At 52.2% G+C, this 24,888-nt stretch overlaps 6 non-coding genes across 6 annotated transcripts; 5 read left to right on the forward strand and 1 right to left on the reverse strand.

Moving 5' to 3' along the window:
• The first annotated feature begins 4,247 nt into the window (after nt 1-4,247).
• Nucleotides 4,248-4,322, forward strand: trnat-agu (transfer RNA threonine (anticodon AGU)). Its single transcript has one exon. It is a non-coding gene; the product is annotated as a tRNA-Thr (tRNA).
• Nucleotides 4,323-5,648: 1,326 nt separating this feature from the next.
• trnat-ugu (transfer RNA threonine (anticodon UGU)) lies at nt 5,649-5,721 on the forward strand. The gene has a single exon. It is a non-coding gene; the product is annotated as a tRNA-Thr (tRNA).
• A 3,030-nt stretch (nt 5,722-8,751) lies between these two features.
• trnat-cgu (transfer RNA threonine (anticodon CGU)) lies at nt 8,752-8,824 on the reverse strand. Its single transcript has one exon. It is a non-coding gene; the product is annotated as a tRNA-Thr (tRNA).
• Nucleotides 8,825-12,781: 3,957 nt separating this feature from the next.
• Nucleotides 12,782-12,854, forward strand: trnat-agu (transfer RNA threonine (anticodon AGU)). The gene has a single exon. It is a non-coding gene; the product is annotated as a tRNA-Thr (tRNA).
• Nucleotides 12,855-17,307: 4,453 nt separating this feature from the next.
• trnat-agu (transfer RNA threonine (anticodon AGU)) lies at nt 17,308-17,380 on the forward strand. Its single transcript has one exon. It is a non-coding gene; the product is annotated as a tRNA-Thr (tRNA).
• Nucleotides 17,381-19,845: 2,465 nt separating this feature from the next.
• On the forward strand, nt 19,846-19,918 carry trnat-ugu (transfer RNA threonine (anticodon UGU)). Its single transcript has one exon. It is a non-coding gene; the product is annotated as a tRNA-Thr (tRNA).
• The last annotated feature ends 4,970 nt before the right edge of the window (nt 19,919-24,888 follow it).

Below are 24,888 nucleotides of genomic sequence, written 5' to 3' on the forward strand. Positions count from 1 at the left end.
GGAAAAGGGAGAGAGGGGGAAGAGAGAGTGAAGGGGTACGAGAGAGAGAGAGAGGGAGAGGGGAAGAGAGAGAGAAGGGGGAGTGGAGAGAGAGAAGTGGAGAGGGGGGAGGGGAGAGAGAGATGGGATTGGAGAGAAAGGGGGAAGAGGAGAGAGAGGGGAAGGAGTGAGAGAGAGAGGAGGGAAGGGAGAGAGAGGAAGAAAGGGTGAGGGAGAGAGTGAAAAGGGGGAAGAGGAGAGAGAGAGGAAGGGGGAGAGAGAGGGGAAGGGAGAAGGGGAGAGGCAGAGAGAAGAGAGAGAGGGGAAGGGGAGATTGAGGGGAGGGGGTGAGAGAGAGGAAGGAGAGTGGCAGAAGGGAAAAGAGAGAGAGAAGGGAAGGAGAGGGGAAGGGATAGCGAGAGAGTAAGTGGAGAGGCAGAGAGAGGAGGTGTGAAAAAGAGACTGGGAAGGCAGAGAGTGAGAAATCGAGAGCCTGTAGTTTTCGGGTCGGTCTCGGAGCTGTTTGATATTTATAAATAAAGCCCTTGTTAATTGATGGCAAATATCAACACTGAGCTAATTTTGAGTAGGATTCAGGGAGATTTGAATTCACAACCACCTGGATCACAATTTCAGTGCTCTAACCCCTGAGTTATGGAACCACCAGTTCTGGGGCTGAGTCTCTGTAGTTGACTCTCTGTGTGTGTGTGTCTCTCTCTCTCTCTCTCTTTTTCTCTCTGTCGCTCACATTCTCTGTCTCTCGAGGGGGAAGGGGAGAGAGGGAAAGGGAGAGAGGAAGGGGAGGGATAGAGGGGGAAGGGGAGAGAGAATGGCACGGTGAGATAAACATAGAGGGAAGTGGAGAGCGAGAAGGGAGAGGGGAAGGGGGGGAGCGAGAAGGGGAGTGAGAGGGAAAGGAGTGAGAGAGAGAGACGGGGAAAGGGAGAGAGAGAGAAGGCAGAGAGATGGGAAGGGAGAGAGAGAGAGGGGAAGGTATGTGTTATGTTTGCAACACCTTGGAACCAGCATTCTACCACCACCAGAGGGCGCATCTGTTGGAGTCCCAAGGGATCCTAGCATTCCTTGGGAGCACTGCATATAAGCAGGCCCTCCCATGCTGTGTCAGCACTCTGGAGTCAGAATAAAGAGACGGAGGTCACATTTACTCAAGTCTACCGTACTCAGTCACAGTGCTTTATTTGAGACATAACAACTGGCGACGCATAATAGATAACGAACCATCACGCGAAAATGCAGAGAACTGTTGGTACCCTGGAGAAATTCTCAGAAGGTGACGATTGGGAGGCCTTCATGGAGCGGCTCGACCAATACTTCGTGGCCAACGAGCTGGAAGAGAATGAGAATGTTGCCAAACGAAGGGCGATCCTCCTCATCGTCTGCCGAGCTACAACCTATGGCCTCATAAAGAATCTTCTTGCTTTGCTGCAACCAACAACCAAATCGTATGAAGAACTGTGTACACTGGTCCGGGAGCACCGAAATCCGAAGGAGAGCGTTCTGATGGCAAGGTATCGATTTTACATGGGCAAATGCATGGCAGATGAAGTTTAACGTGGATAAATGTGAGGTTATCCACTTTGGTGGGTAAAAACAGAGAGACAGACTATTATCTGAATGGTGACAGATTAACAAAAGGGGAGGTGCAACGAGACCTGGGTGTCGTGGTACATCAGTCATTGAAGGTTGGCATGCAGGTACAGCAGGCGGTGAAGAAAGCAAATGGCATGTTGGCCTTCATAGCGAGGGGATTTGAGTACAGGGGCAGGGAGGTGTTGCTACAGTTGTACAGGGCCTTGGTGAGGCCACACCTGGAGTATTGTGTACAGTTTTGGTCTCCTAACCTGAGGAAGGACATTCTTGCTATTGAGGGAGTGCAGCGAAGGTTCACCAGACTGATTCCCGGGATGGCGGGACTGACCTATCAAGAAAGACTGGATCAACTGGGCTTGTATTCACTGGAGTTCAGAAGAATGAGAGGAGACCTCATAGAAACGTTTAAAATTCTGATGGGTTTAGACAGGTTAGATGCAGGAAGAATGTTCCCAATGTTGGGGAAGTCCAGAACCAGGGGTCACAGTCTAAGGATAAGGGGTAAGCCATTTAGGACCGAGATGAGGAGAGACTTCTTCACCCAGAGAGTGGTGAACCTGTGGAATTCTCTACCACAGAAAGTTGTTGAGGCCAATTCACTAAATATATTCAAAAAAGAGTTAGATGTAGTCCTTACTACTCGGGGGATCAAGGGGTATGGCGAGAAAGCAGGAATGGGGTACTGAAGTTGCATGTTCAGCCATGAACTCATTGAATGGCGGTGCAGGCTAGAAGGGCTGAATGGCCTACTCCTGCACCTATTTTCTATGTTTCTATGTTTCTATGTCGCCGAACTAAGGCACCTTGCGGGCCATTGCGAACCCGATGGATTCCTGGAGCAAATGCTAAGAGACTTTTTTGTGCTTGGCATTGGCCATGAGGTTATCCTTCGCAAACTATTGACTGTTGAAACACCGAACCTGAGCAAAGCCATAACGATAGCGAGGCGATTAACACCTTGTTGGCGTTGTGGAGGTGATCATCGAGCCCATCAGTGCCGCTTCAAACACTATGCGTGCAAAGGCTGTGGAACAATGGGACACCTCCAGCGAATGTGCAGACGAGCTGCAAACCCTGCAAACCACCAGGTTGCAGAGGAAGGCCGATCCATGGCGGATCAGGCTGAACTGGAGACTCGAACCGAGGAGGCAGAGGTGTACGGGGTGCACACCTTCACCACGAAACGTCCACCGATCATGTTAAAAGTTGAGCTGAACGGAATTCCAGGATCCATGGAATTGGACACGGGTGCGAGTCAGTCTATCATGAGCAAAAATGCTTTCGACAGGCTGTGGTGCAACAAGGCACACAGGCCCAAGCTGAGCCCTATTCATACCAAGCTGAGAACTTGCACCAAAGAGCTGATCCCTGTAATTGGCAGCGCAGCAGTAAAAGTCTCCTATGATGGAGCGGTGCACGAACTACCACTATGGATTGTGCCAGGAGATGGCCCCACACTGTTTGGCAGAAGCTGGCTGGGAAAAATCTGCTGGAACAGCTTGATCTCTTCATGCATCTCCGCTGGGACGCTGGACCAGCTCCCATAGAGGACACAGTTTTTTTTTTACAAGGGACAGTAAAGGATCCTGGCTGGTCCAGGTCCTGATCTGGCGGGCCGTAGCGGGTGACTTTTCGTTTCAAATCCATCCATCACCCAGCGCAACTCTGCAGGCTGTGCCATTTCCGCCCCGGTGGTGGGCAATGGTAGCTGACTGAAAGCATCAGTGCAGTTCTCTGTGCCAGGCCTGTGGCGGATTACATAGTTATATGCAGACAGCGTGAGCGCCCATCTTTGGATGCGAGCAGAGGCATTGGTATTAATCCCTTTGCTCTCTGAGAACAGCGATATGAGTGGCTTATGGTCAGTTTCTAACTCAAACTTAAGCCCAAACAGATACTGATGCATTTTTTTTACCCCGTAAACCGCACGCCAGAGCTTATTTTTTGATCATGCTGTAGATTTTTAACCAATAAGGGAATTAAGGGTTACGGGTAGCGGGCGGGTAAGTGGAGCTGAGTCCACGGCCAGATCAGCCATGATCTTGTTGAATGGCGGAGCAGGCTCGAGGGGCTAGATGGCCTACTCCTGTTCCTAATTCTTATGTTCTTATTTTATGTTCTTATGTTCTCTCACCTTCCCCCCCTCTCTCTCCTTCCCCTCTCTCTCTCCCCTTCCCCCTCTCTCTCTCCTTCACCTCTTTCTCTCCCCTTTCCCTCCGTCTCCCACTCATTCCACTCTTTTCCCTTCCCCTCTCTTTCGGACTCCTTCCCCAATCTTTCTCAGGGCCACTCCAGGGTAGGTGGCCCCATAGCTCAGGGGTTAGAATACTGGTTTTATCAACCAGCAGGTTATGAGTTCAAATCTCACTGGGGCCGACTCAAAACTGGCTCAGTATTTAAATTCACCATCAATTAACAAGAGGTTTAATAATAAATATTAAACAGCTCTGAGACCCTTCCCTGCTCACCTTACTCTTTCTTTTCAGATTCTCTTCTCTCCTTCCCATCTCTCTCCCCTTTCCATCTCACTCCCCATCATCTCTCTCTCTCACTCCTTCCCTACTCTCTGCCCTTCCCACTTCCCCCTTCCCCCAATCCTTCCCCATTCCCTCTCTTTCCCCGTTCCTGCTCCTTACCCTGTCTTTTCCAGAGCAGGTGGCTCCATAGCTCAGGGGTTAGAGCACTGGTCTAGTAAACCAGGGGGTAGTGAGTTCAAATCTCACTGGGGGCCTGCTCAGTATTTAAATTCAGTGTCAATTAACAAGGGGTTTAATTATAAATATTAAACAACTCTGAGACTGACCCTGGAACAACAGGCTCCCTCCTCTTCTCGTCTCTCTGTCACGACCCGTTCTATATCTTTATACCCCTCTCTCCCTTTCCCGCGATCTCACTTTTCCCGTCTCTCACTCATTAACCGCTCCCTCCTTCCCCTTCCCTTGTCTCTCTCTCTCTCCCCTTCCACCTCAGCCTTTTCACTCTCCCTCTCCCTCCTCCCTTTCCCATTCCCCCGCTCTCCTCTCCCTCTCTCTCTTTTCCCTTTCCTTTCAGATTCTCCCCTTCTCCCTCTCTCTCCCCTGCTTCCTCCCACTCTCTCCTTCCCATATTTCTCCCTGTCCCCTCTTTTCCCTTCCCTCTCTCACTCCTTCGTCTCTCCCTCCCTTCCACACTCTCTCTCCCCTTCCCATTGGGGTGATCGACCAGACAAACACACCCTTCCGTCAACGTTACCGAGATGGCGCGAGACGAGAAGGCGCGACGAAACAAACCCGCCCTTCCCCTCCCTCTCTTTCCCTGTCTCTCTCACCCCTTCCCCTCTCTCTCACTCCTTCCCCCTCTCTCTCACTCTTTCCCGTCTCTCTCCCCTTCCCTCCTCTCTCTCTTTTCCCTTTCTTTTCAAATTCTCCCCTTCTCACTCTCCCTTTCCTTTCTCTCTCCCCGCCTCTTCCCTCTCTCTCCTTCCCCACTCTCTCCCCTTCCACCCTCTCTCACTCCTTCCCCTCTCTCTCCCCTTCCCCCGCTCTCTCACCCTTTTGCCCTCTCTCTCACTCCTTCCGCTCTCTCTCCCCTTCCCCCTCTCTCTACCCTTCCTCCTCTCTCTTTCCCTTCCCCTCTTTCTCTCTCTCTCCCCTTTCCCCTCTCTCTCTTCTCTCTCTCTCTCTCTCCCCTTCCCCCTTTTCACTCTCTCCCTCTCTTCCTATCGCTCCCTTCCCTCCTCTCTCTCTCTCACTCCTACCCCCTCTTTCCCTTCCCTCTCTCTCTCCGCTCCCATCTCTCTCTCCCCTCCCCTCTCTCCACTTCTCTCTCTCCACTCCCCCCTCCCCTCCCCCTCACTCTCTCGTACCCTTTCACTCTCTCTTCCCCCTCTCTCCCTTTCCCCACTCCCTCACCGTACCATTCTCTCTCGCCTTCCCCCTCTATCTCTCCCCTTCCTCTCTCGCTTAACCCCTCTCTCCCTCCCTTTCCCTCTCTCTCCCCGACCCGCTCGAGCGACAGAGAGAAAGTGAAAGACAGAGAAAGAGAGAGAGAGAGATACAGAAAAGCAACCCAAAACAGGTGGCTCCATAGCTCAGGGGTTAGAGCACTGGTCTTGTAAACCAGGGGTCGTGAGTTCAAATCTCATTGGGGCCTACTCAGTATTTAAATTTGCTGTCAATTAACAAGTGCTTCAATTATAAATGTTAAACAACTCTGAAACTGGAACTGAAGGCTCTCTCTTTCCCCTTCCCACTGTCTCTCTCAGTCCTTCTCCCCCCTCCCCCTCTATCTCTTTCACTCTCCCCTTTCCCCTCCAGAAGCTGACAGAGAGATTGAGGCAGAGTGTGACTGAGTTGCCTTGGGATGTTTTACTACGTGAAAGACCCGATATATCGATGTTGAGAGGCGAATATTGAAGAGACGGAGGCAGGAGTCTGGGGGATGAGACACAATCTGAGCGTTTCACTGACCCCTCCTCATTCTTCAAACACACAGCACTAACTGGGGAATGACCCACAGCCCAGGGCCGGTGGTTCCATAGCTCAGGGGTTAGAATAGTGGTGTAATAAACCAGGGGTTGTGGGTTCAAATCTCACTGGGGCCTTCTCAAGATTAGCTCAGTATTTAAATTCACTGTCAATTAACAAGGGCTTTAATTATAAATATTAAACAGCTCTGAGACCGACCCTGGAACAACAGGTTCTCGACTTCTCTCTTCCCTTCCTCCTCTCTCTATCATTTCCCTTTATTTTTCTCTCTCTCTCCCCTCCGCTCACTCTCCTTCATCCTTTCTCTCTCCAACTCCCTCTCTCTCTCCCTTCCCACCCTCCACTTCCTCTCTCTCACCTTCCCCTTCTCTATTTCCTTCCCTCTCTGCCCATCCTCTCCCTTTCCCCCGCTCCATTTCTTTCCCCCTCTGTCTCCTTTGTGCCCCTCTCTCTCCCCTCCGCTCACTCTCCTTCACCCTTTCTCTCTCCCTTCCCCCCTTTCCCACTCTCTCTCCCCTTCCTCTCCCTTTCCTTCCCCCTCTATCTCTCTCCATCCCCCTCTCCTTCTCTCTCTCCTTCCCCCTCACTCTCTCCCTTTTCCCTTCTGACTGTAACTTTCTCGCTCCCCTTCCCCTCTCTCTCCCCTTCCCCCCTCTCTCTCTCCCCTTCCCATCTCTCGCTCCCCTCCCCAACTCTCTCTCCCTTTCCCCTCTCTCTCTCCCTTCCCCTCTCTCTCTCTCCCCATTCCCTCTCTCTCCCCATTCCCCTCTCGCTCTCACTTTCCCTTTACCCTTTTCACTCTCTCCCTCTGCCTTTCTTCCCCTCTATCTCCCCTCCCTCCTCTCTCTCTCTCTACCCTTCCCACTCACGAGACAGAGAGAAAGTGAAAAAGATACAGAGAGAGAGAGTGACACAGAGAAAGTGAGAATGAGAGAGAGAGACAGAGAGAGTGAGAGAGACAGAGACAGAGAGAGAGAAAGAGAGATAGAGAGAGACAGAGAGAGATTCAGCCAGAGTGTGACTGAGTTGCCTTGGGCTATTTTATCTCACTCCCTTCCCCTTCACTCTCTCTTTCCCCTCTCTCCCTTTTCCCATCTCTCTCACTCCTTTCCCTCTCATGACGCCTTCTCACTCTCCCCTTCCCCCTCTCTCTCCACCCCCATCTCTCTCTTACCTCCCCTCTCTCCACTTCTCTCTCTCATTCCTACCCCTCTCTCTCCCTTCCCTCCTCTCTCTCTCACTCCTATCCCTCTCTCCCCTACCCCCTCTCTCTCCACTCCCATCTCTCTCTCCCTCCCTTCTCTCCACTTCTCTCTCTCCACTCCCCCCTCTCTCTCCCTTCCTCTCCCCCTCTCTCTATCGTCCCCCTTCACCCTCTCTCCCTTTTACCATCTCTCTCTCTCACTCCTTCCCCTCTCATGACCCCCTCTCACTCTCCCCTTCCCACCCTCCACTTCCTCTCTCTCACCTTCCCCTTCTCTGTTTCCTTCCCTCTCTGCCCTTCCTCTCCCTTTCCCCCGCTCCATTTCTTTCCTCCTCTGTCTCCCCTGTGCCTCTCTCTCCCCTCCGCTCACTCTCCTTCACTCTGTCTCTCTCCCTTCCCCCCTTTCCTACTCTCTCTCCCCTTCCTCTCCCTTTCCTTCCACCTCTATCTCTCTCCATCCCCCTCTCCTTCTCTCTCTCCTTCCCCCTCACTCTCTCCTTTTTCCCTTCTGACTCTCCCTTTCTCTCTCCCCTTCCCATCTCTCGCTCCCCTTCCCCTTCCCCTCTCTCTCTCCCTTTCCCTCTCTCTCCCCATTCCCCTCTCGCTCTCACTTTCCCTTTACCCTTTTCACTCTCTTCCTCTGCCTTTCTTCCTCTCTCTCCCCTTTCCCTCTCACTCTTTCCTCTCCCCTTCCTCCTCTCTCTCACTCCTTCCACTCTCTCTTCTTCCCAGTCTCCCCTTCCCCCTCTCTCTCGCTCCTTTCACTCTCTCTCACCCCTTCCCCTCTCTCCCCTCCCCCCACTCTCCTCTCACTCCTTCAGGAGCACGCCATTGGGAAAAGCATAATTCGGTCAGGCAGAGTCAGCATGGATTTATGAAGGGGAAGTCATGTTTGACTAAGTTGCTGGAATTCTTTGAGGATGTAACCAACAGGGTGGATAAAGGGGAACTCATTTTAAGAGTGGAAGCAAGTCTTCCTCGATTCCGAGGGACTGCCTCTTGCAATGTCTGTCAGATTGTAATGTTTGTAGCTCCACATTGAGGATGTGGACGTATTGTGTACTGCAAGTACAGAGTTAATAATAAACAGAATTCGGCGGGTTTCCGGAGACTTCCGAGAGAGCTGCGCGCCATGTTAGGAAGCTGTGTGTGCTGTGCCCTGTTAATATATCACACCCATGCTGATGATGTTAGAGACAAAGAGTGAGAGAGAAAGAGAAAGTCAGGTTGAGAGATTGAGTGAGAAGGAAAAAGAGTAAGGGAGAGGCAGAATCCCATTCGGCCCATCGTATCCACGCCGACCGGCCAAGAGCAACCCAGCCTCATCCCACTTTCCAGCTCGAGGTCTGTTAGTTGCAGCACTTTAAGTACTTTTTAAATGTGGTCAAGAACAAGCCCATAGTTCCACAGTCAGTCTGGGAGCTGTTCAATATTTATAATTAAAGCCCTTGTTAATTGACAGTAAATTTAAATACTGAGCTAATTTTGAGTAGGCCCCAGTGAGATTTGAACCCACGACCCCTGGTTTACGAGACCAGTGCTCTAACCCCTGAGCTATGGAGCCACCTAAGCTGGGCTGTGGGTCATTCTCCAGTTAGTGCTGTGTGTTTGAAGAATGAGGAGGTAAATGGTCCCCGGTGTCCAGGGCCACGCCGTGGACCTTGATGACTGGGGGGCAGTGCTGTGCGGCGAGGACAGGTTGATGGAGGACCTTTGTCTTACGGATGTTTAGTGTAAGGCCCGTGCTTTCGTACGCCTCAGTAAATACATTGACTATATCCTGGAGTTCAGCCTCTGAATGTGTGCAGATTCAGGCGTCGTCCGTGTACTGTAGCTCGACGACAGAGGTTGGGGTGATCTTGGTGATCATCGATTCCATTCATGCCGCTTCAAAGGGTACGTTTGCAAGGGCTGTGGAACAATGGGACACCTCCAACGTATGTGCAGGTGAGCTGCAAACACTGCTAATCCTGCAAACCACCTTGTGGCAGAGCAGGACAGATCCACGGCGGAACACGATGAACCAGAGCCTCAGACCGAGGAGGCAGAGGTATATGGGGTGCACACATTTACCACAAAGTGTCCCCCGATAATGATGAAGGTTGAATTAAATGGACTCCCGGTGTCCATGGAGCTGGACACGGGCGCGAGCCAGTCCATAATGAGCAAAAAGACTTTCGATAAGTTGTGGTGCAACAAGGCTTCAAGGCCAGTCCTGACTCCCATTCGAACCAAACTTAGAACGTACACAAAGGAACTGATTCCCGTAATCGGCAGTGCTACCGGAAAGATCTCCTACGATGGAGCGGTGCACGATTTACCACTGTGGGTGGTACCGGGCGATGGCCCCACGCTGTTCGGCAGGAGCTGGCTGGGAAAGATACATCCGTCGACGACACCTCATGTGCCCAGGTCCTAAGCAAGTTCCCCTCGCTGTTCGAACCAGGCGTCGGGAAGTTCCAAGGAGCAAAAGTGCAGATCCATTTAATTCCGGGGGCGCGACCCATCCATCACAAGGTGAGAGCGGTACCTTACATGGTGAGAGAGAGGGTGGACATTGAGCTGGACAGGCTGCAACGAGAGGACATCATTTCGCCGATCGAATTCAATGAGTGGGCCAGTCCGATCGTTCCAATCCTCAAGGGAGACGGCACCGTCAGAATCTGTGGTGATTACAAAGTAACTATCAATCGTTTCTCCCTGCAGGATCAATACCCGCTACCAAAGGCAGACGACCTATTTGTCAAGCTGGTTGGGGGGGAAAACGTTCACGAAGCCGGACTTGACCTCGGCCTACATGACGCAGGAGCTGGTGGAATCTTCGAAAGGCCTCACCTGCCTCAACACGCACAAAGGTCTTTTCGTTTACAACAGATGCCCGTTTGGGATTTGATCAGCCACGGCGATATTCCAGAGGAACACGGAAAGTTTGCTGAAGTGGGTCCCGTGCACCGTGGTCTTCCAGGACGACATCTTGGTTACAGGTCGGGACACCGTCGAGCATTTGCAGAACGTGGAGGAGCTCCTTAGTCGGCTTAATCGTGTGGGGCTCGGGCTGAAATGCTCGCAGTGCGTTTTCCCGGTGCCTGAAGTGGAGTTCCCGGGGAGAAGAATCGCGGCGGACGGCATCAGGCCCACCGATTCGAAGACGGGGGCAATCGAGAAGGCACCGAGACCACGGAACGTGACGGAGCTGCGGTCGTTTCTAGGACTCCTGAACTATGTTGGTAACTTCTTACCGGGTCTTGGCACATTGTTAGAACCCCTGCACCCTCCACTGCGTAAGGGAGATGAATGGGTCTGGGGTAAAAGCCAAGAAAATGCCTTTGAGAAAGCTAGGAAGCTGTCATGTTCAAACAAATTGCTTGTGTTGTACGATCCATGTAAACGTTTGGTACGAGCATGTGATGCGTCGTCGTACGGGGTCGGGTGTGTATTGTAACAAGCGAATCAATTTGGGAAATTGCAACCGGCTGCTTATGCAACCAGAAGTCTGTCTAAGGCCGAGAGGACCTACAGTATGATCGAGAGAGAAGCGTTAGCGTGTGTTTACGGGGTAAAGAAAATGCATCAATATCTGTTCGGGCTCAAATTCGAATTGGAAATCGACCACAAGCCACTTATATCCCTCCTTTCTGAAAATTAGGGGATAAATACGAACGCATCGGCCCACATCCAGAGATGGGCGCTCACGTTGTCCACATACAACTACGCCATCCGCCACAGGCCAGGCACAGAAAACTGTGCCGATGCTCTCAGTAGGCTGCCATTGCCCACCACCGGGGTGGAGATGACACAGCCCGCAGATTTAGTTATGGTAATGGAAACATTCGAGAGTGAGCAATCACCTGTCACCGCCCGACAGATTAGAACCTGGATGAGCCAGGGCCCCTTACTGTCCTCAGTAAAAAGCCGTGTGCTCCACGGGAGTTGGTCTAGTGTCCCGTTAGAGATGAACGAAGAAATAAAGCCATACCAGCGACACAAAGATGAAATGTTTAGACAGGCAGATTGCCTCCTGTGGGGCATTTGGGTAGGTATGCCAAAAAAGGGCAGGGGCACTTTCATTCGTGATCTCCACAGTACCCACCCAGGCATTGTAATGATGAAAGCGATAGCCAGATCCCACGGGTGGTGGCCCGGTATCGATGCAGACTTAGAGTCCTGTGTGCACAAATGGAATACATGTTCCCAGTTAAGCAACGCACCCAGGGAGGCGCCCCTAGGTTTATGGTCTTGGCCCGCCAAACCGTGGTCTGGGGTTCATGTCGACTATGCAGGCCCATTCTTGGGGAAAAATGTTTTTAGTGGTTGTAGATACGTACGCCAAATGGATCGAATGTGTGATAATGCCGGCAAGCACTTCCGCTGCCACCATCGAAAGCCTACGGGCCGTGTTTGCCACGCACGGCCTGCATGATGTCCTTGTAAGCGACAATGGGCCATGCTTTACCGGTGCCGAGTTCAAGGAATTCATGACCCGCAATGGGGTCAAACATGTCACGCCTGCCCCGTTTAAGCCAGCGTACGACGGTCAGGCAGAATGAACAGTTCACACAATCAAGCAGAGCTTGAAAAGGGTAACTGAAGGCTCACTGCAGACTCGCTTGTCCCGAGTCCTGCTCAGTTACCGCACAAGACCCCACTCACTTACCGGGGTCCCTTCCACTGAACTGCTGATGAAAAGGGCACTTCAGACAAGGCTCTCGTTAGTCCACCCTGATCTACACGAACAGGTAGAGAGCAGGCGGCTTCAACAGAATACATAACGTGATCGCACAAATGTGTCACGTGAAATTGAAGTAAACGATCCTGTATTTGTGTTGAACTATGGACAAGGTCCCAAGTGGATTGCTGCCACTGTTTTGGCCAAAGAGGGGAGCAAGGTGTTAGTGGTCAAACTCGCAAATGGACTCACCTGCAGAAAACACTTGGACCAAATCAAACTGAGATTTACAGACTATCCAGAACAACCCACAACAGACTCTACCGTCCGTCCAACACACAGACGTAGCAACTGACCCAGCGGTTGACCACGAAGCAGAACCCATCACCCCCCAGCAGTCCAGCAAGGCCAGCTGCACAGCAGCCCAGCGAGGGCCCAACAAATGATTCAACAACACCAGCATTTGCACCGAGACGATCAACCAGGGCAAGGAAGGTCCCAGATCGACTCACATTGTATATAGTTACACTATTGACTTTGGGGCAGGGGGCGGGGGGCAAGTGTTGTTATGAATGTAAACCTGTAATTATCATGTCTGACCACCAGAGGGCTTATCTCCTGGAGTCCCAAGGGATCCCACAATCCCTTGGGAGCACCTGTACTTAAGGAAGCCTCACAGGCTGGTGAGGCACTCTGGAGACCTGTGATAAACCTGTGATAAAGGACTAAGGTCACACCTTACTTTGAGCTTGCAGTATCGCATCTGACTCTTGATTCAAGACAGAACACCTTCCACTCTCTCTTTTCCCTGTCCCTCTCTTTCCTGCTCCTGCCCCTGAATTTACCAGCGCAGGTGGTTCCATAGCTCAGGGGTTAGAGCACTGGTCTAGTAAACCAGGGGTCGTGAGTTCAAATCTCACTGGGGCCTACTTAACATTAACTCAGTATTTAAATACCTCTCTCTCTCTTCTCCCATTCTGACTGATTCTTCGCTTTCCCTGTCTCGCACTCCTTTCCTTTAACTGCTCTCCTTTCCCTTCTGCTCTCTCTCTTCTTCCCCCTCTCTCTTCCTCCTCTCTCATTTCTCTTCCCCCTTCCACTCTCTCTTTACCCTTCCCCTCTCTTTCCTGCTCCTTCCGCTAACTTTCCCAGAGCTGGTGATTCCATAGCTCACGGGTTAGAGCACTGGTCTAGTAAACCAGGGGTCGTGAGTTCAAATGTCACTGGGGCCTACTCAGTATTTAAATGCCTCTCTCTCTTCTCCCATTCCGACAGATTCTTCCCTTCCCCATCACAGCTCTTTTTACCCCTCTCTCCCTTTCCCGCTATTTCGCTTTCCCCGTCTCGCCCTCCTTTCCCTCACTCGCATCAACCGCTCTCCTTCCCCATTTCTCCCCTTCCACTCTCTCTCTCCCCTTCCCCTCTCTCTCTCTCCCCTTCCACTGTCCCTTCTTCCCAGTCTCCTCTTCCCCCTCTCTCTCTCTCCTTCCACTCTCTCTTTACCCTTCCCCTCTCTTTCCTGCTCCTTCCGCTGACTTCTCTAGCGCAGGTGGTTCCATAGCTCAGGGGTTCGAGCACTGGTCTAGTAAATCAGAGGTCAGGGGTTCAAATCTTGCTGGGGCCTACTCAAAATTAGTTTAGTGTTTAAATACCTGACTGATCACCCCCGGACCCTCCCCTTACCGCAAGGACCACATCCAACTCCCTCCTGAACATATCCAATGAACTGGCATCAACAACTCTCCGCGGCAGGGAACCCCACAGACCAACAACTCTCCGAGTGAAGACGTCTCTCGCAAACAGCCCACCCCCATCCCAATAGCGTGCCCCACCCCGGCTCAGGACCCATCCAACACCGGGTATACTGCCCCAACACCCAACACGGCCCGTCCCGTCAGAATCCTCCCCAAATGCCGAACACCCCGGATGTTGAGCACCCAGCCCCCGCGAAGCCAACCACACCACATCCACCAATCGCCATCTGCGCAGTCAACCTGAACACTCCCTGCACCGAGGCACAGAGCCCCCAGGCCCGACCGTCCAACACACTTTGCCCCCCGCCCCCCCCCCCCCCCAGAACTTCGCTGCAATGTGGCCCCTCCGAGCCCCTGCCCCTCAATCCCCCAACCCTGTCTCCATTCATCTTCCCTCTGCCTCCCCGCACAGGCCCCCACCTTGGGGGCAGTAAACTTCTGGGGCTGGGAATTTTAGCTCCCGCCGCAGAATTGGCCTGACCACCCCTCAATGGAAGCAGCGTGCAATTTCCCACACTCCACTTCCTTTGCGGGCACGGCCGGATGTTCATGTGACAGTGGGAACTGGTGCTCTCCACTCTCTGTCCTGTGACAGTGGGAACTGGTGCTCTCCACTCTCTGTCCTGTGACAGTGGGAACTGGTGCTCTCCACTCTCTGTCCTGTGACAGTGGGAACTGGTGTTCTCCACTCTCTGTCCTGTGACAGTGGGAACTGGTGTTCTCCACTCTCTGTCCTGTGACAGTGGGAACTGGTGCTCGCCACTCTCTGTCCTGTGACAGTGGGAACTGGTGTTCTCCACTCTCTGTCCTGTGACAGTGGGAACTGGTGCTCTCCACTCTCTGTCCTGTGACAGTGGGAACTGGTGCTCTCCACTCTCTGTCCTGTGACAGTGGGAACTGGTGCTCTCCACTCTCTGTCATGTGACAGTGGGAACTGGTGTTCTCCACTCTCTGTCCTGTGACAGTGGGAACTGATGCACTCCACTCTCCTGTCCTGTGACAGTGGGAACTGGTGCTCTCCACTCTCTGTCCTGTGACAGCGGGAACTGGTGCTCTCCAGTCTCTGTCCTGTGACAGTGGGAACTGGTGTTCTCCACTCTCTGTCCTGTGACAGTGGGAACCGGTGCTCTCCACTCTCTGTCGTGGGAACTGGTGCTCTCCACTCTCCCGTCCTGTGACAGTGTGAACTGGTGCTCTCCACTCTCTGTCCTGTGACAGTGGGAACTGGTGCTCTCCACTCTCTGTCCTGTGACAGTGGGAACTGGTGCTCTCCACTCCCCCGTCCTGTGACAGTGGGAACTGGTGCTCTCCACTCTCTGTCCTGTGACAGTGGGAACTGGTGCTCTCCACTCTCTGTCCTGTCACAGTGGGAACTGGTGTTCTCCACTCTCTGTCCTGTGACAGTGGGAACTGGTGCTCTCCACTCTCTGTCCTTTGGGAGCTGGTGCTCTCCACTCTCTGTACTGTGACAGTGGGAACTGGTGCTCTCCACTCTCCCGTCCTGTGACAGTGGGAACTGGTGTTCTCCACTCTCTGTCCTGTGACAGTGGGAACTGGTGGTCTCCACTCTCTGTCCTGTGACAGTGGGAACTGGTGCTCTCCACTCCCTGTCCTGCGACAGTGGGAACTGGTGCTCTCCACTCTCAGTCCTGTGACAGTGGGAACTGGTGCTCTCCACTCTCTGTCCTGTGACAGTGGGAACTGGTGCTCTCCACTCTCTGTCCTGTGACAGTGGGAACTGGTGCTCTCCACTCTCTGTCCTGTGACAGTGGGAACTGGCGCTCTCCACTCTCTGTCCTGTGACAGTGGGAACTGTTGCTCTCCACTCTCTGTCCTGTGACAGTGGGAACTGGTGCTCTCCACTTTCTGTCCTGTGACAGTGGGAACTGGTGCTCTCCACTCTCTGTCCTGTGACAGTTGGAACTGGTGCTCTCCACTTTCTGTCCTGTGACAGTGGGAACTGGTGCTCTCCACTCTCTGTCCTGTGACAGTGGGAACTGGTGCTCTCCACTCTCCCGTCCTGTGACAGTGGGAACTGGTGTTCTCCACTCTCTGTCCTGTGACAGTGGGAACTGGTGGTCTCCACTCTCTGTCCTGTGACAGTGGGAACTGGTGCTCTCCACTCTCTGTCCTGTGACAGTGGGAACTGGTGCTCTCCACTCTCAGTCCTGTGACAGTGGGAACTGGTGCTCTCCACTCTCTGTCCTGTGACAGTGGGAACTGGTGCTCTCCACTCTCTGTCCTGTGACAGTGGGAACTGGTGCTCTCCACTCTCCCGTCCTGTGACAGTGGGAACTGGTGTTCTCCACTCTCTGTCCTGTGACAGTGGGAACTGGTGGTCTCCACTCTCTGTCCTGTGACAGTGGGAACTGGTGCTCTCCACTCTCTGTCCTGTGACAGTGGGAACTGGTGCTCTCCACTCTCTGTCATGTGACAGTGGGAACTGGTGTTCTCCACTCTCTGTCCTGTGACAGTGGGAACTGGTGCTCACCACTCTCCCATCCTGTGACAGTGGGAACTGGTGCGCTCCACTCTCTGTCCTGTGACAGTGGGAACTGGTGCTCTCCACTCTCCCATCCTGTGACAGTGGGAACTGGTGTTCTCCACTCTCTGTCCTGTGACAGTGGGAACTGGTGGTCTCCACTCTCTGTCCTGTGACAGTGGGAACTGGTGCTCTCCACTCTCTGTCCTGTGACAGTGGGAACTGGTGCTCTCCACTCTCAGTCCTGTGACAGTGGGAACTGGTGCTCTCCACTCTCTGTCCTGTGACAGTGGGAACTGGTGCTCTCCACTCTCTGTCATGTGACAGTGGGAACTGGTGTTCTCCACTCTCTGTCCTGTGACAGTGGGAACTGATGCTCTCCACTCTCTGTCCTGTGACAGTGGGAACTGGTGCTCTCCAGTCTCTGTCCTGTGACAGTGGGAACTGATGCTCTCCACTCCCCCGTCCTGTGACAGTGGGAACTGGTGCTCTCCACTCTCTGTCCTGTGACAGTGGGAACTGGTGCTCTCCACTATCTGTCCTGTGACAGTGGGAACTGTTGCTCTGCACTCTCCCATCCTGCGACAGTGGGAACTGGTGCTCTCCACTCTGTCTCCTGTGACAGTGGGAACTGGTGCTCTGCACTCTCCCGTCCTGTGACAGAGGGAACTGGTGCTCTCCACTCTCTGCCCTGTGACAGTGGGAACTGGTGCTCTCCACTCTCTATCCTGTGACAGTGGGAACTGGTGCCCTGGAACAACAGGCTTATTTTCCTCTTTTCCCTTCCCCCTATCTCGCTCCCCTCCTCCTCTATCTCTTCCCCCTCCCCGTCTATCTCTTTCCTTCTCCTTTTCTCTCTCCCTTTCCCCATCCAGAAGCAGAGAATAAGTGAGAGAGACACGGAGAGAGAGCGAGAGGTAGGGAATGAGACAGAGAGACAGAGAGATTGGGACAGAGTGTGACTGAGTTGCCTTGGGATGTTTTACTACGTGAAAGACCCGATATATCGATGTTGAGAAGTGAATATTGAAGAGACGGAGGCAGGAGTTTGGGGGATGAGACACAATCTGAGCGTTTCACTGACCCCTCCTCATTCTTCAAACACACAGCACTAACTGGGGAAGGACCCGCAGTCCACGGCATGTGGTTCCATAGCTCAGGGGTTAAAGCACTGGTCTAGTAAACCAGGGTTTGTGGGTTCAAATCTCACTGGGGCCTGCTCAAAATGAGCTCAGTATTTAAATTAACAAGGAGCTTTATTTGTAAATATGAAACTGACCCTGTCACCACAGGCTCTCCCCTTTCTCCCTTCTCTCTCTTGTACCTCTCTGTCCATTTCCCTTCCCACAGGCTCTCCCCTCACCCTGCCATTCTCTCTGTCCCCTTCCCCAGAGAGAGCTCAGAGCAGGTAGCTGGGCCCGACTAAAATTGAGCTCAGTATTCAAATTCACCATCAATTGACAAGGGCTTGAATTATAAATATTAAAAAGCTCTGAGACCGACCCTGGAACTACAGGCTCTCGATTGCTCTCTTCCCTTCCTCCTCTCTCGATCATTTCCCTTTATTTTTCTCTCTCTCTCCCCTCCGCTCACTCTCCTTCATCCTTTCTCTCTCCCTTCCCCCTCTCCTTCTCTCTCTCCTTCCCCCTCACTCTCTCCCTTTTCCCTTCTGACTGTAACTTTCTCGCTCCCCTTCCCATCTCTCGCTCCCCTTCGCATCTCTCTCACCCCTCCCCATCTCTCGCTCCCCTTCCCCTCTCTCTCTCACCCCTCCCCATCTCTCGCTCCCCTTCCCATCTCTCACTCCCCTTCCCCTCTCTCTCTCTCTCCCCTTCCCCTCTCTCTCTCTCCCCTTCCCATCTCTCGCTCCCCTCCCCATCTCTCTCTCCCTTTCCCCTCTCTCTCTCTCCCTTTCCCTCTCTCTCCCCATTCCCCTCTCGCTCTCACTTTCCCTTCACCATTTTCACTCTCTCCCTCTGCCTTTCTTCCCCTCTATTTCCCCTCCCTCCTCTCTCTCTCTCTACCCTTCCTGCTCACGAGACAGAAAGAAAGTGAAAAAGATACAGAGAGAGAGAGTGACACAGAGAAAGTGAGAATGAGAGAGAGACAGAGAGAGTGAGTGAGAGAGACAAAGAGAGATAGAGATAGAGAGAGAGAGGGACAGAGAGAGTGAGCGAGAGAGACAGAGAGAGAGAAAGCGAGAGAGAGAGAGAGAGACAGAGAGAGATTGAGCCAGAGTGTGACTGAGTTGCCTTGGGCAATTTTATCTCACTCCCTTCCCCTTCACTCTCTCTTCCCCCTCTCCGTTTTCCGATCTCTCTCACTCCTTTCCCTCTCATGACGCCTTCTCACTCTCCCCTTCCCCCTCTCTCTCCACCCCCATCTCTCTCTCACCTCCCCTCTCTCCACTTCGCTCTCTCATTCCTCCTCCTCTCTCTCCCTTCCCTCCTCTCTCTCTCACTCTTATCACTCTCTCCTCTTCCCCCTCTCTCTCCACTCCCATCTCTCTCTCCCTCCCTTCTCTCCACTTCTCCCTCTCCACTCCCCCCTCTCTCTCCCTTCCCCTCCCCCTCTCTCTCTCGTCCCCCTTCACTCTCTCTTCCCCCTCTCTCCCTTTTCCCATCTCTCGCTCACTCCTTCCCCTCTCACGGCCCCCTCTCACTCTCCCCTTCCCCTCTGTCTTCTCACTCTCTACTTCCCTCTCTGCCTGCCTCCCCTTCCCCTCTCTTCCCTTCACTCTCCCTTTCCCCCACTCCCTTCCCCATCACGACCCGTTCTACATCTTTTTACCCCTCTCTCCCTTTCCCGCTATCTCGCTTTCCCCGTCTCTCACTCATTCCCCTCTCCCCCCTTCCCCCTCCCTCGCCTCTCCCTCTCTCCTTCGCCCTCTCTCCCTTTCTCCCTCCCCGACCCACTCTCTCCTCCCTCTCTCCCCTTCCACCTCAGCCTTTTCACTCTTCCTCTCCCTCCTCTCTTTCCCATTCCCCCGCTCTCCCCTCCCTCTCTCTCTTTTCCCTTCCCCCTCTCTCTCACTCCTTCCCCACTCTCTCCCCTTCCCCCTCTCTCTCACTCCTTCCACTCTCTCATTTCCCTTCCCCTCTCTTATCTGCTCCTTTCCCTGACTTGTCTAGAGGAGCTGGCTCCATAGCTCAGGGGTTAGAGCCCTGGTCTAATAAACCAGAGATCATGGGTTCAAATCTCACTGTGGTCTCCTCACAATTAGCTCAGTATTTAAATTCACCATCAATTAACAAGGACTTTAATTATTAATCATAATTGTAAAACAGCTCTGAGACTGACCCTCAAACGACAATCTCTTTCTCTCTACCTTCCCCATCACTGCCTTCTATTGTTCTTCTCTCCATTTCTTTCCTCCTCTGTCTCTCCTGTGCCTTGCTCTCTCTCCCTTTCCTTCCACCTCAATCTCTGTCCATCTGCCCCCTTCACTCCCCCCTCTGTTGTTCTCACTCTCCACTTTCCTCTCTGTCGATCTCCCACTCCCTCACTCATGCCATTCTCTCTCGCCTTCTCCCTTTCCTCCTCTCTCCCCTTCCCTCTCGAGAGACAGAGAAACAATCATGTTCCAATGATTGTTCAGGGATGAATCACCAAGAATGATTATATTCGGGCCCCACATCCTTGTTAACAATAGTAAGAAGCAAACATGAGCTGGCGTTACAGGTGGCTCCATAGCTCAGGGGTTAGAGCACTGGTCTTGTAAACCAGGGGTCGTGAGTTCAAATCTCACTGCGGCCTACTCAATTTTGGCTTCTGTTCCTGAACTCGCTGTCAATCGGCGACAGGCCGACACCATCAACAGGAACCGACTCACTTCACAGTTTAAATACAGCCCACAGCACTTTCACTTTCTGTGACCAGTCTGTAACCGAGTCTTCTTCATATCCAGTCTGAGAGCCACCGATATTTGTTTTAGATTCGTTGCGGGATATGGCCGTCGATAGCAAGGCCGGCATTTATTGCCCATCCCTAATTGCCCCCTGGAGAAGGTCGTGGTGAGCAGCCTTCTTGAACACAACTGAGGGCCTCACTTGACCGTTTCACAGGGGCAGTTAAGAGTCCAACCCACATTTCCGTGGGTCTCAATATTCCTCACTGCCGTGCTCCACCTCACAGTCAACAAGCTCCCCGCTGGAGTGGAACTAAACTACAGACCCAGTGGGAACCTGTTCAACCTTCGTCGTCTCCAGGCCAGGTCCAAGACCACCCTGTTATCAGCCCCTGGGAAAGTCGTCGCTAGAGTCCTCCTCAACCGTCTTCTCCCTGTGGCCGAGGAGCTCCTCCCGGAGTCACAATGCGGGTTTGGTCCCCTACGGGGTACAACGGACATAGAATCATAGAAACATAGAAACTAGGTGCAGGAGTAGGCCATTCGGCCCTTCGAGCCTGCACCACCATTCAATATGATCATGGCTGATCGTGTAACTTCAGTACCCCATTCCTGCTTTCTCTCCATACCCCCTTGATCCCTTTAGCCGTAAGGGCCACATCTAACTCCCTTTTGAATATATCCAACAAACTGGCCTCAACAACTCTCTGTGGTGGAGAATTCCACAGGTTCACAAATTTCTGAGTGAAGAAGTTTCTCCTCATCTCGGTCTTAAATGGCTTACCCCTTATCCTTAGACTGTGACCCCTGGTTCTGGCCTTCCCCAACATCAGCAACATTCTTCCTGCATCTAACCTGTCTAAACCCGTCAGAATTTTATATGTTTCTATGAGATCCCCTCTCATTCTTCTAAATTCCAGTATATATAAGCCTAGTCGATCCAATCTTTCTTCATATCTCGGTCCTGCCATCCCGGGAATCAGTCTGGTGAACCTTCGCTGCACTCCCTCAATAGCAAGAATGTCCTTTCTCAGATTAGGAGACCAAAACAATGCACAGTATTCAAGGTGTGGTCTCACCAAGGCCCTGTACAACTGCAGTAAGACCTCCCTGGTCCTATACTCAAATCCTATCGCTGTGAAGGCCAACATGCCATTTGCCTTCTTCACCGCCTGCTGTACCTGTATGCCAACTTTCAATAACTGATGAACCATGACACCCAGGTCTCGTTGCACCTCCCCTTTTCCTAATCCGTCATCATTCAGTTAATATTCTGCCTTCCTGTTTTTGCCACCAAAGTGGATAACCTCACATTTATCCACATTATACTGCATCTGCCATGCATTTGCCCACTCACCTAACATGTCCAAGTCACCCTGCAGCCTCTTAGCACCCTCCTCACAGCTCACACTGCCACCCAGCTTAGTGTCAGCTGAAAACTTTCCGATATTACATTCAATTCCTTTGTCTAAATCATTGATGTATATAGTACATAGCTGGGGTCCCAGCACTGAACTTTGTGGCACCCCACTAGTCACTGCCTGCCATTCTGAAAAGGACCTGTTTATCCCGACTCTCTGCTTCCTGTCTGCCAACCAGTTCTCTATACACGTCAGTACATTACCCCCAGTACCATGTGCTTTAATTTTGCACACTAATCTCTTGTGTGGGACCTTGTTAAAAGCCTTTTGAAAGTCCAAATACACCACATCCACTGGTTCTCCCTTGTCCACTCTACCAGTTACATCCTCAGAAAATTCCAGAAGATTTGTCGAGCATGATTTCCCTTTCATAAATCCATGCTGACTTGGACCGATCCTGTCACTGCTTTCCAAATGCGCTGCTTTTACATCTTTAATGATTGATTCAAACATATTCCCCACTGCCGATGTCAGGCTAAACGGTCTATAATTCCCTGTTTTCTCTCTCCCTCCTTTTTTAAAAAGTGTTATTACATGAGCTACCCTCCAGTCCATAGGAACTGATCCAGAGTCAATAGACTGTTGGAAAATGATCACCAATGCGTGCACTATATCTAGGGCACACTTCCTTAAGTACTCTGGGATGCAGACTAACAGGCCCCGGGGATTTATCGGCCTTCAATCCCATCAATTTCCCTCACACAATTTCGTGACTAATAAGGATTTCCTTCAGTTCCTCCTTCTCGCTAGACCCTCGATCCCCTAGTATTTCCGGAAGTTTATTTGTGTCTTCCTTAGTGAAGACAGAACCAAAGTATTTGTTCAATTGGTCTGCCATTTCTTTGTTCCCCATTATAAATTCTGACTGCAAGGGACCTACATTTGTCTTCACTAATCTTTTTCTCTTCACATATCTGTAGAAGCTTTTTCAGTCAGTTTTTGTTTTCCCTGCAGGCTTCCTCTCATACTCTATTTTCCCCCTCCTAATTAAACCCTGTGTCCTCCTCTGCTGAATTGTAAATTTCTAAATAGGCTCCCCTCACACCCTTCCCCCTCTCCTCTTCTCATCTCTCTTACACTCTCTCTCCCCTTCCAAATCTCTCTCTCCCTTCCCCATCACGACACGTTCTACATCTCTTTACCCCTCTCTCCCTTTCCCGCTATCTCGCTTTCCCAGTCTCTCACTCATTCCCCCATCTCACCGTGTCCCCTCCCCCTCTCTCCTCTATCAACTTCTTTCTCTCTTCTCCCTTTCTTTTCAGATTCTCCCCTTCCTCATCTCTCCCCTTCCCTCTCTCACTCCTTCCCCCCTCTCTCTTCACCCTTTTCACTCTCTCTCTCTCCACTTCCCCTCCCACGTTACCCTTCCCCTTGTACTCTCTCTCTCCCCTTCCCCTCTCTCCCCTTCCCTCTCTACTTTCATTCTCTCCCCATTCCTTCCCTCTCTCTCCTTCCTCCTTTGCTTTCCCTAACTCTCCCCTCCCCCTCTTTCCCTGACCCACTCTCTTCCCCCTCGCTCTCCTTTCCCCTTTCCCTTTCCCTCTCCACTCCCCTCTCTCCCCTCCTCTCTCTTTTCCTTCCCCTTCTATTCAGATTCTCCTCTTTTCCCCCTCTCTCCCCTGCCTCCCCCTCGCTCTCCTTCCCACCTTGCTCCCCTTCCCCTCTCTCCCCTTCCCCTCTCTTTCTATCCCCTTACACTCGCTCCCATTGCCCTCCTCTCTCTACCCTTCCCTTTCTCAATCCTTCACGTCTCGCTCTCCCCTCCCACGCTCCCTCTCCCCTTCCCCTCTCTCTCGCTCCTTCCCCTCCCTCTCTTTCCCCTTCCCCTCCCTCTCTCTTTCTTTCCCCTCCCTCTCTCTCCCCTTCCATGCTCCCTCTCCCCTTCCCCCCTCTCTCTCTCTCTCCTTCCCCTCCCTCTCTTTCCCTTTGCTCCTCTCTCTCTCCTTCCTCCTCTCTCTCACTCCTTCCACTCGCTCTTTTCCCTTCCCCTCTCTTTTCTGCTCCTTCCCCTGTTTTTCACAAAGCAGGTGGTTCCATAGCTCAGGGGTTAGAGCACTGGTCTTGTAAACTCGGGGTTGTGAGTTCAAATCTCACTGGGGCATGCTCAAAATTAGCTCAGGGTTTCAATACTTTTCCCTTTCCGATACCTTCTCCCCTTCCCCCTCTCTCTCTCATGACCCGTTCTACATCTTTTTACCCCTCTCTCCCTTTCCCACTATCTCGCTTACCCCTCTCTCACTCATTCCCCTCTCCTACTTCCCCCTCCCTCGCCTCAACCGCTCTCATTCCCCGTCTCTCCCTTTCCCCTCTCTCTCTCTCCCCTTCCCCTCCAAGTCTTTCCCCTCCCCTTACCCGCTTCCACTCTCTCTTCTTCCCCCACTCTCTCTTTTCCCATCCCTCTCTCTCCTTCCTGCTCCTTCCAGTGTCTTTCCCAGAGCAGGTGGCTCCATAGCTCAGGGGTTCGAGCACTGGTCTTGTCAACCAGGGGTCGTAGGTTCAAATCTAATTGGGGCCTACTCTAACTTAGTTTAGTATTTAAATACCTGTCACTCATTCTTGCCCACTCTCTTCTGCTTTTTCTCTCTCTCTCTTCCCCCCCCCCCCCCGCCCCTTCCAATCGTTTCTCACTTCTTCCCTCTTTCTTCCTCGCAGTCTCCCCTTCCCCCTCTCTCACACTCCTTCCCCGCTCCCTCTCCCTCACTCCTTCAGGAGCAGGCCATTGGGAAAAGCATAATTCGGTCAGACAGAGTCAGCATGGATTTATGAAGGGGAAGTCATGTTTGACTAATTTGTTGGAATTCTTTAAGGATGTAACGAACAGGGTGGATAAAGGGGGAATCATGTTAAGAGTGGAAGCAAGTCTTCCTCGATTCCGAGGGACTGCCGATGATGATGTTCGAAACAGAGAGTGAGAGAGTCGGGAAAGGAAATAATCCCATTCGGCCCATTGTATCCGTGCTGGCTGACCAAGAGCTCCCCCCAGCCAAATCCCACTTTCCAGCTCTCGGTCCGCAGCCCTACAGGTTACAGCACTTCAAGTGTTCATCCAAGTACTTTTTAAATATGTTAATCTTTTAATGTGGACAAGAAGGAGCCTGTTGTTCCAGGGTCAGTCTGGGAGCTGTTTAATATTTAGAATTAAAGCCCTTGTTAATTGAAAGTAAATTTAAATACTGAGCTAATTTTGAGTAGGCCCCAGTGAGATTTGAACCCACTATCCTTGATTTACGAGACCACTGCTCTATCCCCTGAGCTATGGAGCCACCTGCTCTGGGAAAGAGAGGGGAAGGAGCAGGAAAGAGAGTGGAAGGGAAAAGAGAGAGTGGAAGGAGAGAGAGAGAGGGGAAGGAGAGAGAGAGAGAGGAAAGGGAAAGAGAGGGAGGGGAAGGAGAGAGAGAGAAGGGGGAAGGGGAGAGGGAGCATGGAAGGGGACAGAGAGTGAGGGGAAGGGGAAAGAG

Source organism: Pristiophorus japonicus, unplaced genomic scaffold, assembly GCF_044704955.1.
Source record: "Pristiophorus japonicus isolate sPriJap1 unplaced genomic scaffold, sPriJap1.hap1 HAP1_SCAFFOLD_1385, whole genome shotgun sequence".
Classification (NCBI taxonomy): Eukaryota; Metazoa; Chordata; class Chondrichthyes; family Pristiophoridae; genus Pristiophorus; species Pristiophorus japonicus.